At 47.4% G+C, this 17349-nt stretch overlaps 1 pseudogene; it reads right to left on the reverse strand.

Moving 5' to 3' along the window:
• Positions 1-17349, reverse strand: part of LOC124025446 — a 76691-nt pseudogene that overhangs the window by 51547 nt on the left and 7795 nt on the right.

The raw sequence follows: 17349 nt of genomic DNA on the forward strand, positions 1-17349 counted from the left end.
ATGGATAAGGAGAAGGGAAGAGGGAATGGAAGGATGGATAAGGATAAGGAGAGGGGAAGAGGGAATGGAAGGATGGATAAGGATAAGGAGAGGGGAAGAGGGAATGGAAGGATGGATAAGGATAAGGAGAAGGGAAGAGGGAATGGAAGGATGGATAAGGAGAGGGGAAGAGGGAATGGAAGGATGGATAAGGAGAGGGGAAGAGGGAATAGAAGGATGGATAAGGAGAGGGGAAGAGGGAATATAAGGATGGATAAGGATAAGGAGAGGGGAAGAGGGAATGGAATGATGGATAAGGATAAGGATAGGGAGAGGAGAAGGGGGAATGGAAGGATAGATAAGGAGAGAGGAAGAGGTAATGGAAGGATGGACAAGGAGAGAGGAAGAGTGAATTGAAGGATGTATAAGGATAAGGAGAGGGGAAGATGGAATGGAAGGATGGATAAGGATAAGGAGAGGGGAAGAGGGAATGGAAGGATAGATAAGGATAAGGAGAGGGGAAGAGGGAATGGAAGGATGGATAAGGATAAGGAGAGGGGAAGAGGGAGTGGAAGGATGGATAAGGATAGGGGAAGAGGGAATGGAAGGATGGATAAGGAGAGGAGAAGAGGAAATGGAAGGATGGATAAGGATAAGGAGAGGGGAAGAGGGAATGGAAGGATAGATAAGGATAGGGAGAGGGTAAGAGGGAATGGAAGGATGGATAAGGATAAGGAGAGGGGAAGAGGGAATGGAAGGATGGATAAGGATAAGGAGAGGGTAAGAGGGAATGGAAGGATGGATAAGGATAAGGAGAGGGGAAGAGGGAGTGGAAGGATGGATAAGGATAAGGAGAGGAGAAGAGGGGATGGAAGGATAGATAAGGAGAGAGGAAGAGGTAATGGAAGGATGGACAAGGAGAGAGGAAGAGGGAATTGAAGGATGTATAAGGATAAGGAGAGGGAAGAGGGAATGGAAGGATGGATAAGGAGAAGGGAAGAGGGAATGGAAGGATGGATAAGGATAAGGAGAGGGGAAGAGGGAATGGAAGGATGGATAAGGATAAGGAGAGGGAAGAGGGAATGGAAGGATGGATAAGGAGAGGGAAGAGGGAACGGAAGGATGGATAAGGAGAGGGGAAGAGGGAATGGAAGGATGGATAAGGAGAGGGGAAGAGGGAATAGAAGGATGGATAAGGATAAGGAGAGGGGAAGAGGGAATGGAATGATGGATAAGGATAAGGATAGGGAGAGGAGAAGGGGGAATGGAAGGATAGATAAGGAGAGAGGAAGAGGTAATGGAAGGATGGACAAGGAGAGAGGAAGAGTGAATTGAAGGATGTATAAGGATAAGGAGAGGGGAAGAGGGAATGGAAGGATGGATAAGGATAAGGGGGATGGAAGGATAAATAAGGATACGGAGAGGGGAAGAGGGAATGGAAGGATGGATAAGGATAAGGAGAGGGGAAGAGGGAATGGAAGGATGGATAAGGATAGGGGAAGAGGGAATGGAAGGATGGATAAGGAGAGGAGAAGAGGAAATGGAAGGATGGATAAGGATAAGGAGAGGGGAAGAGGGAATGGAAGGATAGATAAGGATAAGGAGAGGGTAAGAGGGAATGGAAGGATGGATAAGGATAAGGAGAGGGGAAGAGGGAATGGAAGGATGGATAAGGATAGGGGAAGAGGGAATGGAAGGATGGATAAGGAGAGGGGAAGAGGGAATAGAAGGATGGATAAGGATAAGGAGAGGGGAAGAGGGAATGGAATGATGGATAAGGATAAGGATAGGGAGAGGAGAAGGGGGAATGGAAGGATAGATAAGGAGAGAGGAAGAGGTAATGGAAGGATGGACAAGGAGAGAGGAAGAGTGAATTGAAGGATGTATAAGGATAAGGAGAGGGGAAGATGGAATGGAAGGATGGATAAGGATAAGGAGAGGGGAAGAGGGAATGGAAGGATAGATAAGGATAAGGAGAGGGGAAGAGGGAATGGAAGGATGGATAAGGATAAGGAGAGGGGAAGAGGGAGTGGAAGGATGGATAAGGATAGGGGAAGAGGGAATGGAAGGATGGATAAGGAGAGGAGAAGAGGAAATGGAAGGATGGATAAGGATAAGGAGAGGGGAAGAGGGAATGGAAGGATAGATAAGGATAGGGAGAGGGTAAGAGGGAATGGAAGGATGGATAAGGATAAGGAGAGGGTAAGAGGGAATGGAAGGATGGATAAGGATAAGGAGAGGGGAAGAGGGAGTGGAAGGATGGATAAGGATAAGGAGAGGAGAAGAGGGGATGGAAGGATAGATGAGGAAGAGGTAATGGAAGGATGGACAAGGAGAGAGGAAGAGGGAATTGAAGGATGTATAAGGATAAGGAGAGGGGAAGAGGGAATGGAAGGATGGATAAGGAGAAGGGAAGAGGGAATGGAAGGATGGATAAGGATAAGGAGAGGGGAAGAGGGAATGGAAGGATGGATAAGGATAAGGAGAGGGGAAGAGGGAATGGAAGGATGGATAAGGAGAGGGGAAGAGGGAACGGAAGGATGGATAAGGAGAGGGGAAGAGGGAATGGAAGGATGGATAAGGAGAGGGGAAGAGGGAATAGAAGGATGGATAAGGATAAGGAGAGGGGAAGAGGGAATGGAATGATGGATAAGGATAAGGATAGGGAGAGGAGAAGGGGGAATGGAAGGATAGATAAGGAGAGAGGAAGAGGTAATGGAAGGATGGACAAGGAGAGAGGAAGAGTGAATTGAAGGATGTATAAGGATAAGGAGAGGGGAAGAGGGAATGGAAGGATGGATAAGGATAAGGAGAGGGGAAGAGGGAATGGAAGGATAGATAAGGATACGGAGAGGGGAAGAGGGAATGGAAGGATGGATAAGGATAAGGAGAGGGGAAGAGGGAGTGGAAGGATGGATAAGGATAGGGGAAGAGGGAATGGAAGGATGGATAAGGAGAGGAGAAGAGGAAATGGAAGGATGGATAAGGATAAGGAGAGGGGAAGAGGGAATGGAAGGATAGATAAGGATAAGGAGAGGGTAAGAGGGAATGGAAGGATGGATAAGGATAAGGAGAGGGGAAGAGGGAATGGAAGGATGGATAAGGATAGGGGAAGAGGGAATGGAAGGATGGATAAGGTGAGTGGAAGAGGGAATGGAAGGATGGATAAGGAGAGGGGAAGAGGAAATGGAAGGATGGATAAGGATAAGGAGAGGGGAAGGGGGAATGGAAGGATAGATAAGGATAGGGAGAGGGTAAGAGGGAATGGAAGGATGGATAAGGATAAGGAGAGGGGAAGAGGGAATGGAAGGATGGATAAGGATAAGGAGAAGGGAAGAGGGAATGGAAGGATGGATAAGGAGAGGGGAAGAGGGAACGGAAGGATGGATAAGGAGAGGGGAAGAGGGAATGGAAGGATGGATAAGGAGAGGGGAAGAGGGAATAGAAGGATGGATAAGGATAAGGAGAGGGGAAGAGGGAATGGAATGATGGATAAGGATAGGGAGAGGGTAAGAGGGAATGGAAGGATGGATAAGGATAAGGAGAGGGGAAGAGGGAATGGAAGGATGGATAAGGATAAGGAGAAGGGAAGAGGGAATGGAAGGATGGATAAGGAGAGGGGAAGAGGGAACGGAAGGATGGATAAGGAGAGGGGAAGAGGGAATGGAAGGATGGATAAGGAGAGGGGAAGAGGGAATAGAAGGATGGATAAGGATAAGGAGAGGGGAAGAGGGAATGGAATGATGGATAAGGATAAGGATAGGGAGAGGAGAAGGGGGAATGGAAGGATAGATAAGGAGAGAGGAAGAGGTAATGGAAGGATGGATGAATTGAAGGATGTATAAGGATAAGGAGAGGGGAAGAGGGAATGGAAGGATGGATAAGGATAAGGAGAGGGGAAGAGGGAATGTAAGGATAGATAAGGATACGGAGAGGGAAGAGGGAATGGAAGGATGGATAAGGATAAGGAGAGGGGAAGAGGGAGTGGAAGGATGGATAAGGATAGGGGAAGAGGGAATGGAAGGATGGATAAGGAGAGGAGAAGAGGAAATGGAAGGATGGATAAGGATAAGGAGAGGGGAAGAGGGAATGGAAGGATGGATAAGGATAAGGATAGGGAGAGGAGAAGGGGGAATGGAAGGATAGATAAGGAGAGAGGGAAGAGGTAATGGAAGGATGGACAAGGAGAGAGGAAGAGTGAATTGAAGGATGTATAAGGATAAGGAGAGGGGAAGAGGGAATGGAAGGATGGATAAGGATAAGGAGAGGGGAAGAGGGAATGGAAGGATAGATAAGGATAAGGAGAGGGAAGAGGGAATGGAAGGATAGATAAGGATAAGGAGAGGGGAAGAGGGAATGGAAGGATGGATAAGGATAAGGAGAGGGGAAGAGGGAATGGAAGGATGGATAAGGATAAGGAATAAGAGGGAATGGAAGGATGGATAAGGATAAGAGATGGGAAGAGGGAATGGAAGGATGGATAAGGATAAGGAGAGGGGAAGAGGGAATGGAAGGATGGATAAGGATAAGGAGAGGAGAAGAGGGAATGGAAGGATAGATAAGGAGAGAGGAAGAGGTAATGGAAGGATGGACAAGGAGAGAGGAAGAGTGAATTGAAGGATGTATAAGGATAAGGAGAGGGGAAGAGGGAATGGAAGGATGGATAAGGATAAGGAGAGGGGAAGAGGGAATGGAAGGATAGATAAGGATACGGAGAGGGGAAGAGGGAATGGAAGGATGGATAAGGATAAGGAGAGGGAAGAGGGAGTGGAAGGATGGATAGGATAGGAAGAGGGAATGGAAGGATGGATAAGGAGAGGAGAAGAGGAAATGGAAGGATGGATAAGGATAAGGAGAGGGGAAGAGGGAATGGAAGGATAGATAAGGATAAGGAGAGGGTAAGAGGGAATGGAAGGATGGATAAGGATAAGGAGAGGGGAAGAGGGAATGGAAGGATGGATAAGGATAGGGGAAGAGGGAATGGAAGGATGGATAAGGTGAGTGGAAGAGGGAATGGAAGGATGGATAAGGAGAGGGGAAGAGGAAATGGAAGGATGGATAAGGATAAGGAGAGGGGAAGGGGGAATGGAAGGATGGATAAGGATAAGGAGAGGGTAAGAGGGAATGGAAGGATGGATAAGGATAAGGAGAGGGGAAGAGGGAATGGAAGGATGGATAAGGATAAGGAGAAGGGAAGAGGGAATGGAAGGATGGATAAGGAGAGGGGAAGAGGGAACGGAAGGATGGATAAGGAGAGGGGAAGAGGGAATGGAAGGATGGATAAGGAGAGGGGAAGAGGGAATAGAAGGATGGATAAGGATAAGAGAGGAAGAGGAATGGAATGATGGATAAGGATAGGGAGAGGGTAAGAGGGAATGGAAGGATGGATAAGGATAAGGAGAGGGGAAGAGGGAATGGAAGGATGGATAAGGATAAGGAGAAGGAAGAGGGAATGGAAGGATGGATAAGGAGAGGGAAGAGGGAACTGAAGGATGGATAAGGAGAGGGAAGAGGGAATGGAAGGATGGATAGGATGGAAGAGGGAATAGAAGGATGGATAAGGATAAGGAGAGGGGAAGAGGGAATGGAATGATGGATAAGGATAAGGATAGGGAGAGGAGAAGGGGGAATGGAAGGATAGATAAGGAGAGAGGAAGAGGTAATGGAAGGATGGACAAGGAGGGGAAGAGTGAATTGAAGGATGGATAAGGATAAGGAGAGGGAAGAGGGAATGGAAGGATGGATAAGGATAAGGAGAGGGAAGAGGGAATGGAAGGATGGATAAGGATAAGGAGAGGGGAAGAGGGAATGGAAGGATGGATAAGGATAAGGAGAGGGAAGAGGGAGTGGAAGGATGGATAAGGATAGGGGAAGAGGGAATGGAAGGATGGATAAGGAGAGGAGAAGAGGAAATGGAAGGATGGATAAGGATAAGGAGAGGGGAAGAGGGAATGGAAGGATGGATAAGGATAAGGATAGGGAGAGGAGAAGGGGGAATGGAAGGATAGATAAGGAGAGAGGAAGAGGTAATGGAAGGATGGACAAGGAGAGAGGAAGAGTGAATTGAAGGATGTATAAGGATAAGGAGAGGGGAAGAGGGAATGGAAGGATGGATAAGGATAAGGAGAGGGGAAGAGGGAATGGAAGGATAGATAAGGATAAGGAGAGGGGAAGAGGGAATGGAAGGATAGATAAGGATAAGGAGAGGGGAAGAGGGAATGGAAGGATAGATAAGGATAAGGAGAGGGGAAGAGGGAATGGAAGGATGGATAAGGATAAGGAGAGGATAAGAGGGAATGGAAGGATGGATAAGGATAAGGAGATGGGAAGAGGGAATGGAAGGATGGATAAGGATAAGGAGAGGGGAAGAGGGAGTGGAAGGATGGATAAGGATAAGGAGAGGAGAAGAGGGAATGGAAGGATAGATAAGGAGAGAGGAAGAGGTAATGGAAGGATGGACAAGGAGAGAGGAAGAGGGAATTGAAGGATGTATAAGGATAAGGAGAGGGGAAGAGGGAATGGAAGGATGGATAAGGATAAGGAGAAGGGAAGAGGGAATGGAAGGATGGATAAGAAGAGGGGAAGAGGGAACGGAAGGATGGATAAGGAGAGGGGAAGAGGGAATGGAAGGATGGATAAGGATAAGGAGAGGGGAAGAGGGAATGGAAGGATGGATAAGGATAAGGAGAGGGGAAGAGGGAATGGAAGGATGGATAAGGATAAGGAGAGGGGAAGAGGGAATGGAAGGATGGATAAGGATAAGGAGAAGGGAAGAGGGAATGGAAGGATGGATAAGGAGAGAGATGGATAAGGAGAGGGAAGAGGGAATGGAAGGATGGATAAGGAGAGGGAAGAGGGAATAGAAGGATGGATAAGGATAAGGAGAGGGGAAGAGGGAATGGAATGATGGATAAGGATAAGGATAGGAGAGGAGAAGGGGGAATGGAAGGATAGATAAGGAGAGAGGAAGAGGTAATGGAAGGATGGACAAGGAGAGAGAAGAGTGGAAGGATGTATAAGGATAAGGAGAGGGGAAGAGGGAATGGAAGGATGGATAAGGATAAGGAGAGGGGAAGAGGGAATGGAAGTATGGATAAGGATAAGGAGAAGGGAAGAGGGAATGGAAGGATGGATAAGGAGAGGGGAAGAGGGAATGGAAGGATGGATAAGGAGAGGGGAAGAGGGAATGGAAGGATGGATAAGGAGAGGGGAAGAGGGAATAGAAGGATGGATAAGGATAAGGAGAGGGGAAGAGGAATGGAAGATGGATAAGGATAAGGAGAGGGGAAGAGGGAATGGAAGGATGGATAAGGATAAGGAGAGGGGAAGAGGGAATGGAAGGATGATAAGGATAAGGAGAGGGGAAGAGGGAATGGAAGGATGGATAAGGATAAGGAGAGGGGAAGAGGGAATGGAAGGATGGATAAGGATAAAGGGGAATGGAAGGATGGATAAGGAGAAGAAGAGGAATGGAAGGATGGATAAGGAGAGGAGAAGAGGAAATGGAAGGATGGATAAGGATAAGGAAGGGGAAGAGGGAATGGAAGGATGGATAAGGATATGGAAGGAAGGGGGATGGAAGGATAGATAAGAGAGAGGAAGAGGTAATGGAAGGATGGACAAGGAGAGAGGAAGAGTGAATTGAAGGATGTATAAGGATAAGGAGAGGGAAGAGGGAATGGAAGGATGGATAAGGATAAGGAGAGGGAAGAGGGAATGGAAGGATAGATAAGGATAAGAGGGGAAGAGGGAATGGAAGGATGGATAAGGATAAGGAGAGGGGAAGAGGGAGTGGAATGGATAAGATAAAGGAATGGAAGGATGGATAAGGAGAAGAAGAGGAATGGAAGGATGGATAAGGATAAGGAGAGGGGAAGAGGGAATGGAAGGATGGATAAGGATAAGGATAGGGAGAGGAGAAGGGGGAATGGAAGGATAGATAAGGAGAGAGGAAGAGGTAATGGAAGGATGGACAAGGAGAGAGGAAGAGTGAATTGAAGGATGTATAAGGATAAGGAGAGGGGAAGAGGGAATGGAAGGATGGATAAGGATAAGGAGAGGGGAAGAGGGAATGGAAGGATAGATAAGGATAAGGAGAGGGGAAGAGGGAATGGAAGGATAGATAAGGATAAGGAGAGGGAAGAGGGAATGGAAGGATGATAAGGATAAGGAGAGGGGAAGAGGGAATGGAAGGATGGATAAGGATAAGGAGAGGATAAGAGGGAATGGAAGGATGGATAAGGATAAGGAGATGGGAAGAGGGAATGGAAGGATGGATAAGGATAAGGAGAGGGGAAGAGGGAGTGGAAGGATGGATAAGGATAAGGAGAGGAGAAGAGGGAATGGAAGGATAGATAAGGAGAGGGAAGAGGTAATGGAAGGATGGACAAGGATTGAAGATGTAAGGATAAGGAGAGGGGAAGAGGGAATGGAAGGATGGATAAGGATAAGGAGAAGGGAAGAGGGAATGGAAGGATGGATGGATAAGGAGGAGAGGGGAAGAGGGAATGGAAGGATGGATAAGGATAAGGAGAGGGGAAGAGGGAATGGAAGGATGGATAAGGATAAGGAGAGGGAAGAGGGAATGGAAGGATGGATAAGGATAAGGAGAGGGGAAGAGGGAATGGAAGGATGGATAAGGATAAGAGAAGGAAGAGAATGGAAGGATGGATAAGGAGAGGGGAAGAGGGAATGGAAGGATGGATAAGGAGAGGGGAAGAGGGAATGGAAGGATGGATAAGGAGAGGGGAAGAGGGAATAGAAGGATGGATAAGGATAAGGAGAGGGGAAGAGGGAATGGAATGATGGATAAGGATAAGGATAGGGAGAGGAGAAGGGGGAATGGAAGGATAGATAAGGAGAGAGGAAGAGGTAATGGAAGGATGGACAAGGAGAGAGGAAGAGTGAATTGAAGGATGTATAAGGATAAGGAGAGGGGAAGAGGGAATGGAAGGATGGATAAGGATAAGGAGAGGGAAGAGGGAATGGAAGGATAGATAAGGATAAGGAGAGGGGAAGAGGGAATGGAAGGATGGATAAGGATAAGGAGAGGGGAAGAGGGAGTGGAAGGATGGATAAGGATAGGGGAAGAGGGAATGGAAGGATGGATAAGGAGAGGAGAAGAGGAAATGGAAGGATGGATAAGGATAAGGAGAGGGGAAGAGGGAATGGAAGGATAGATAAGGATAGGGAGAGGGTAAGAGGGAATGGAAGGATGGATAAGGATAAGGAGAGGGGAAGAGGGAATGGAAGGATGGATAAGGATAAGGAGAGGGTAAGAGGGAATGGAAGGATGGATAAGGATAAGGAGAGGGGAAGAGGGAGTGGAAGGATGGATAAGGATAAGGAGAGGAGAAGAGGGGATGGAAGGATAGATAAGGAGAGAGGAAGAGGTAATGGAAGGATGGACAAGGAGAGAGGAAGAGGGAATGAAGGATGTATAAGGATAAGGAGAGGGAAGAGGGAATGGAAGGATGGATAAGGAGAAGGGAAGAGGGAATGGAAGGATGGATAAGGATAAGGAGAGGGGAAGAGGGAATGGAAGGATGGATAAGGATAAGGAGAGGGGAAGAGGGAATGGAAGGATGGATAAGGATAAGGAGAAGGGAAGAGGGAATGGAAGGATGGATAAGGAGAGGGGAAGAGGGAACGGAAGGATGGATAAGGAGAGGGGAAGAGGGAATGGAAGGATGGATAAGGAGAGGGGAAGAGGGAATAGAAGGATGGATAAGGATAAGGAGAGGGGAAGAGGGAATGGAATGATGGATAAGGATAAGGATAGGGAGAGGAGAAGGGGAATGGAAGGATAGATAAGGAGAGAGGAAGAGGTAATGGAAGGATGGACAAGGAGAGAGGAAGAGTGAATTGAAGGATGTATAAGGATAAGGAGAGGGGAAGAGGGAATGGAAGGATGGATAAGGAGAGGGGAAGAGGGAATGGAAGGATAGATAAGGATACGGAGAGGGGAAGAGGGAATGGAAGGATGGCTAAGGATAAGGAGAGGGGAGAGGGAATGGAAGGATGGATAAGGATAGGGGAAGAGGGAATGGAAGGATAAGGAGAGGAGAAGAGGAAATGGAAGGATGGATAAGGATAAGGAGAGGGGAAGAGGGAATGGAAGGATAGATAAGGATAAGGAGAGGAAGAGGGAATGGAATGATGATAAGGATAAGGATAGGGAGAGGAGAAGGGGGAATGGAAGGATAGATAAGGAGAGAGGAAGAGGTAATGGAAGGATGGACAAGGATGAATTGAAGGATGTATAAGGATAAGGAGAGGGAAGAGGGAATGGAAGGATGGATAAGGATAAGGAGGGGGAAGAGGGAATGGAAGGATAGATAAGGATAAGGAGAGGGGAAGAGGGAATGGAAGGATGGATAAGGATAAGGAGAGGGGAAGAGGGAAAGGATGGATAAGGATAGGGAAGAGGGAATGGAAGGATGGATAAGGAGAGGAGAAGAGGAAATGGAAGGATGGATAAGGATAAGGAGAGGGGAAGAGGGAATGGAAGGATAGATAAGGATAGGGAGAGGGTAAGAGGGAATGGAAGGATGGATTAGGATAAGGAGAGGGAAGAGGGAATGGAAGGATGGATAAGGATAAGGAGAGGGTAAGAGGGAATGGAAGGATGGATAAGGATAAGGAGAGGGAAGAGGGAGTGGAAGGATGGATAAGGATAAGGAGAGGAGAAGAGGGGATGGAAGGATAGATAAGAAGGAGGTAATGGAAGGATGGACAAGGAGAGAGGAAGAGGGAATTGAAGGATGTATAAGGATAAGGAGAGGGGAAGAGGGAATGGAAGGATGGATAAGGAGAAGGGAAGAGGGAATGGAAGGATGGATAAGGATAAGGAGAGGGAAGAGGGAATGGAAGGATGGATAAGGATAAGGAGAGGGGAAGAGGGAATGGAAGGATGGATAAGGATAAGGAGGGGAAGAGGGAATGGAAGGATGGATAAGGAGAGGGAAGAGGGAATGGATAAGAAGGATGGAATGGAAGGATGGATAAGGAGAGGGGAAGAGGGAATAGAAGGATGGATAAGGATAAGGAGAGGGGAAGAGGGAATGGAATGATGGATAAGGATAGGGAGAGGAGAAGGGGGAATGGAAGGATAGATAAGGAGAGAGGAAGAGGTAATGGAAGGATGGACAAGGAGAGAGGAAGAGTGAATTGAAGGATGTATAAGGATAAGGAGAGGGGAAGAGGGAATGGAAGGATGGATAAGGATAAGGAGAGGGGAAGAGGGAATGGAAGGATAGATAAGGATACGGAGAGGGGAAGAGGGAATGGAAGGATGGATAAGGATAAGGAGAGGGGAAGAGGGAGTGGAAGGATGGATAAGGATAGGGGAAGAGGGAATGGAAGGATGGATAATGAGAGGAGAAGAGGAAATGGAAGGATGGATAAGGATAAGGAGAGGGGAAGAGGGAATGGAAGGATAGATAAGGATAAGGAGAGGGGAAGAGGGAATGGAAGGATGGATAAGGATAAGGAGAGGGGAAGAGGGAATGGAAGGATGGATAAGGATAGGGGAAGAGGGAATGGAAGGATGGATAAGGAGAGGAGAAGAGGAAATGGAAGGATGGATAAGGATAAGGAGAGGGGAAGAGGGAATGGAAGGATGGATAAGGATAAGGATAGGGAGAGGAGAAGGGGGAATGGAAGATAGATAAGGAAGAGAAGAGGTAATGGAAGGATGGACAAGGAGAGAGGAAGAGTGAATTGAAGGATGTATAAGGATAAGGAGAGGGGAAGAGGGAATGGAAGGATGGATAAGGATAAGGAGAGGGGAAGAGGGAATGGAAGGATAGATAAGGATAAGGAGAGGGGAAGAGGGAATGGAAGGATGGATAAGGATAAGGAGAGGGAAGAGGGAATGGAAGGATGGATAAGGATAAGGAGAGGAGAAGAGGGAATGGAAGGATGGAGAGAGGAAGAGGTAATGGAAGGATGGAGGAGAGGAAGAGGGAATTGAAGGATGTATAAGGATAAGGAGAGGGGAAGAGGGAATGGAAGGATGGATAAGGATAAGGAGAAGGGAAGAGGGAATGGAAGGATGGATAAGGATATAAGGAGAGGGGAAGAGGGAATGGAAGGATGGATAAGGATAAGGAGAGGGGAAGAGGGAATGGAAGGATGGATAAGGATAAGGAGAGGGAAGAGGGAATGGAAGGATGGATAAGGATAAGGAGAGGAAGAGGGAATGGAAGGATATAAGGATAAGGAGAGGGAAGAGGGAATGGAAGGATGGATAGGATGGAAGGATGGATAAGGAGAGGGGAAGAGGGAATGGAAGGATGGATAAGGATAAGGAGAGGAAGAGGGAATGAAAGGATGGATAAGGATAAGGAGAGAAGAGGGAATGGAAGGATAAGGATAAGGATAGGGAGAGGAGAAGGGGGAATGGAAGGATAGATAAGGAGAGAGGAAGATGTAATGGAAGGATGGACAAGGAGAGAGGAAGAGGAATTGAAGGATGTATAAGGATAAGGAGAGGGGAAGAGGGAATGGAAGGATGGATAAGGATAAGGAGAGGGGAAGAGGGAATGGAAGGATGGATAAGGATAAGGAGAGGGGAAGAGGGAATGGAAGGATGGATAAGGATAGGGGAAGAGGGAATGGAAGGATGGATAGGAGAGGAGAAGAGGGAATGGAAGGATGGATAAGGATAAGGAGAGGGAAGAGGGAATGGAAGGATAGATAAGGATAGGGAGAGGGTAAGAGGGAATGGAAGGATGGATAAGGATAAGGAGAGGGAAGAGGGAATGGAAGGATGGATAAGGATAAGGAGAGGGTAAGGATGGAAGGATGGATAAGGATAAGGGGGGGAAGAGGGAATGGAAGGATGGATAAGGATAAGGAGAGGGAAGAGGGAATGGAAGGATAATAAGGAGAGGATGGAAGGATGGACAAGGAGAGAGGAAGAGGGAATTGAAGGATGTATAAGGATAAGGATGGAAGGATGGATAAGGAGAAGGAAGAGGGAATGGAAGGATGGATAAGGATAAGGAGAGGGGAAGAGGGAATGGAAGGATGGATAAGGATAAGGAGAGGGAAGAGGGAATGGAAGGATGGATAAGGATAAGGAGAAGGGAAGAGGGAATGGAAGGATGGATAAGGAGAGGGGAAGAGGGAATGGAAGGATGGATAAGGAGAGGGAAGAGGGAATGGAAGGATGGATAAGGAGAGGGGAAGAGGGAATAGAAGGATGGATAAGGATAAGGAGAGGGGAAGAGGGAATGGAATGATGGATAAGGATAAGGATAGGGAGAGGAGAAGGGGGAATGGAAGGATAGATAAGGAGAGAGGAAGAGGTAATGGAAGGATGGACAAGGAGAGAGGAAGAGTGAATTGAAGGATGTATAAGGATAAGGAGAGGGGAAGAGGGAATGGAAGGATGGATAAGGATAAGGAGGGGGGAAGAGGGAATGGAAGGATAGATAAGGATAAGGAGAGGGGAAGAGGGAATGGAAGGATAGATAAGGATAAGGAGAGGGGAAGAGGGAATGGAATGATGGATAAGGATAAGGATAGGGAGAGGAGAAGGGGGAATGGAAGGATAGATAAGGAGAGGGAAGAGGTAATGGAAGGATGGACAAGGAGGAGGAAGAGTGGAAGGATGTATAAGGATAAGGAGAGGGGAAGAGGGAATGGAAGGATGGATAAGGATAAGGAGGGGGAAGAGGGAATGGAAGGATAGATAAGGATAAGGAGAGGGGAAGAGGGAATGGAAGGATGGATAATGATAAGAGAGGGGAAGAGGGAATGGAAGGATGGATAAGGATAGGGGAAGAGGGAATGGAAGGATGGATAAGGAGAGGAGAAGAGGAAATGGAAGGATGGATAAGGATAAGGAGAGGGGAAGAGGGAATGGAAGGATAGATAAGGATAGGGAGAGGGTAAGAGGGAATGGAAGGATGGATTAGGATAAGGAGAGGGGAAGAGGGAATGGAAGGATGGATAAGGATAAGGAGAGGGTAAGAGGGAATGGAAGGATGGATAAGGATAAGGAGAGGGGAAGAGGGAGTGGAAGGATGGATAAGGATAAGGAGAGGAGAAGAGGGGATGGAAGGATAGATAAGGAGAGAGGAAGAGGTAATGGAAGGATGGACAAGGAGAGAGGAAGAGGGAATTGAAGGATGTATAAGGATAAGGAGAGGGGAAGAGGGAATGGAAGGATGGATAAGGAGAAGGGAAGAGGGAATGGAAGGATGGATAAGGATAAGGAGAGGGGAAGAGGGAATGGAAGGATGGATAAGGATAAGGAGAGGGGAAGAGGGAATGGAAGGATGGATAAGGATAAGGAGAAGGGAAGAGGGAATGGAAGGATGGATAAGGAGAGGGGAAGAGGGAACGGAAGGATGGATAAGGAGAGGGGAAGAGGGAATGGAAGGATGGATAAGGAGAGGGAAGAGGGAATAGAAGGATGGATAAGGATAAGGAGAGGGGAAGAGGGAATGGAATGATGGATAAGGATAGGGAGAGGAGAAGGGGGAATGGAAGGATAGATAAGGAGAGAGGAAGAGGTAATGGAAGGATGGACAAGGAGAGAGGAAGAGTGAATTTAAGGATGTATAAGGATAAGGAGAGGGGAAGAGGGAATGGAAGGATGGATAAGGATAAGGAGAGGGGAAGAGGGAATGGAAGGATAGATAAGGATACGGAGAGGGGAAGAGGGAATGGAAGGATGGATAAGGATAAGGAGAGGGGAAGAGGGAGTGGAAGGATGGATAAGGATAGGGGAAGAGGGAATGGAAGGATGGATAATGAGAGGAGAAGAGGAAATGGAAGGATGGATAAGGATAAGGAGAGGGGAAGACGGAATGGAAGGATAGATAAGGATAAGGAGAGGGTAAGAGGGAATGGAAGGATGGATAAGGATAAGGAGAGGGGAAGATGGAATGGAAGGATGGATAAGGATAAGGATAGGGGAAGAGGGAATGGAAGGATGGATAAGGATAGGGAAGAGGGAATGGAAGGATGGATAAGAGGGAAGAGGGAATGGAAGGATGGATAAGGAGAGGGGAAGAGGAAATGGAAGGATGGATAAGGATAAGGAGAGGGGAAGGGGGAATGGAAGGATGGATAAGGATAAGGAGAGGGGAAGAGGGAATGGAAGGATGGATAAGGATAAGGAGAAGGGAAGAGGGAATGGAAGGATGGATAAGGAGAGGGGAAGAGGGAACGGAAGGATGGATAAGGAGAGGGGAAGAGGGAATGGAAGGATGGATAAGGAGAGGGGAAGAGGGAATAGAAGGATGGATAAGGATAAGGAGAGGGGAAGAGGGAATGGAATGATGGATAAGGATAAGGATAGGGAGAGGAGAAGGGGGAATGGAAGGATAGATAAGGAGAGAGGAAGAGGTAATGGAAGGATGGACAAGGAGAGAGGAAGAGTGAATTGAAGGATGTATAAGGATAAGGAGAGGGGAAGAGGGAATGGAAGGATGGATAAGGATAAGGAGAGGGGAAGAGGGAATGGAAGGATAGATAAGGATACGGAGAGGGGAAGAGGGAATGGAAGGATGGCTAAGGATAAGGAGAGGGGAAGAGGGAGTGGAAGGATGGATAAGGATAGGGGAAGAGGGAATGGAAGGATGGATAAGGAGAGGAGAAGAGGAAATGGAAGGATGGATAAGGATAAGGAGAGGGGAAGAGGGAATGGAAGGATAGATAAGGATAAGGAGAGGGGAAGAGGGAATGGAATGATGGATAAGGATAAGGATAGGGAGAGGAGAAGGGGGAATGGAAGGATAGATAAGGAGAGAGGAAGAGGTAATGGAAGGATGGACAAGGAGAGAGGAAGAGTGAATTGAAGGATGTATAAGGATAAGGAGAGGGGAAGAGGGAATGGAAGGATGGATAAGGATAAGGAGGGGGGAAGAGGGAATGGAAGGATAGATAAGGATAAGGAGAGGGGAAGAGGGAATGGAAGGATGGATAAGGATAAGGAGAGGGGAAGAGGGAGTGGAAGGATGGATAAGGATAGGGGAAGAGGGAATGGAAGGATGGATAAGGAGAGGAGAAGAGGAAATGGAAGGATGGATAAGGATAAGGAGAGGGGAAGAGGGAATGGAAGGATAGATAAGGATAGGGAGAGGGTAAGAGGGAATGGAAGGATGGATTAGGATAAGGAGAGGGGAAGAGGGAATGGAAGGATGGATAAGGATAAGGAGAGGGTAAGAGGGAATGGAAGGATGGATAAGGATAAGGAGAGGGGAAGAGGGAGTGGAAGGATGGATAAGGATAAGGAGAGGAGAAGAGGGATGGAAGGATAGATAAGGAGAGAGGAAGAGGTAATGGAAGGATGGACAAGGAGAGAGGAAGAGGGAATTGAAGGATGTATAAGGATAAGGAGAGGGGAAGAGGGAATGGAAGGATGGATAAGGAGAAGGGAAGAGGGAATGGAAGGATGGATAAGGATAAGGAGAGGGGAAGAGGGAATGGAAGGATGGATAAGGATAAGGAGAGGGGAAGAGGGAATGGAAGGATGGATAAGGATAAGGAGAAGGGAAGAGGGAATGGAAGGATGGATAAGGAGAGGGGAAGAGGGAACGGAAGGATGGATAAGGAGAGGGGAAGAGGGAATGGAAGGATGGATAAGGAGAGGGGAAGAGGGAATAGAAGGATGGATAAGGATAAGGAGAGGGGAAGAGGGAATGGAATGATGGATAAGGATAGGGAGAGGAGAAGGGGAATGGAAGGATAGATAAGGAGAGAGGAAGAGGTAATGGAAGGATGGACAAGGAGAGAGGAAGAGTGAATTGAAGGATGTATAAGGATAAGGAGAGGGGAAGAGGGAATGGAAGGATGGATAAGGATAAGGAGAGGGGAAGAGGGAATGGAAGGATAGATAAGGATACGGAGAGGGGAAGAGGGAATGGAAGGATGGATAAGGATAAGGAGAGGGGAAGAGGGAGTGGAAGGATGGATAAGGATAGGGGAAGAGGGAATGGAAGGATGGATAATGAGAGGAGAAGAGGAAATGGAAGGATGGATAAGGATAAGGAGAGGGGAAGACGGAATGGAAGGATAGATAAGGATAAGGAGAGGGTAAGAGGGAATGGAAGGATGGATAAGGATAAGGAGAGGGGAAGATGGAATGGAAGGATGGATAAGGATAAGGATAGGGGAAGAGGGAATGGAAGGATGGATAAGGATAGGGGAAGAGGGAATGGAAGGATGGATAAGGTGAGTGGAAGAGGGAATGGAAGGATGGATAAGGAGAGGGGAAGAGGAAATGGAAGGATGGATAAGGATAAGGAGAGGGGAAGGGGGAATGGAAGGGTGGATAAGGATAAGGAGAGGGGAAGAGGGAATGGAAGGATGGATACGGATAAGGAGAGGGGAAGAGGGAATGGAAGGATGGAT

This window comes from Oncorhynchus gorbuscha, unplaced genomic scaffold (genome assembly GCF_021184085.1).
Source record: "Oncorhynchus gorbuscha isolate QuinsamMale2020 ecotype Even-year unplaced genomic scaffold, OgorEven_v1.0 Un_scaffold_2251, whole genome shotgun sequence".
NCBI lineage: Eukaryota > Metazoa > Chordata > Actinopteri > Salmoniformes > Salmonidae > Oncorhynchus > Oncorhynchus gorbuscha.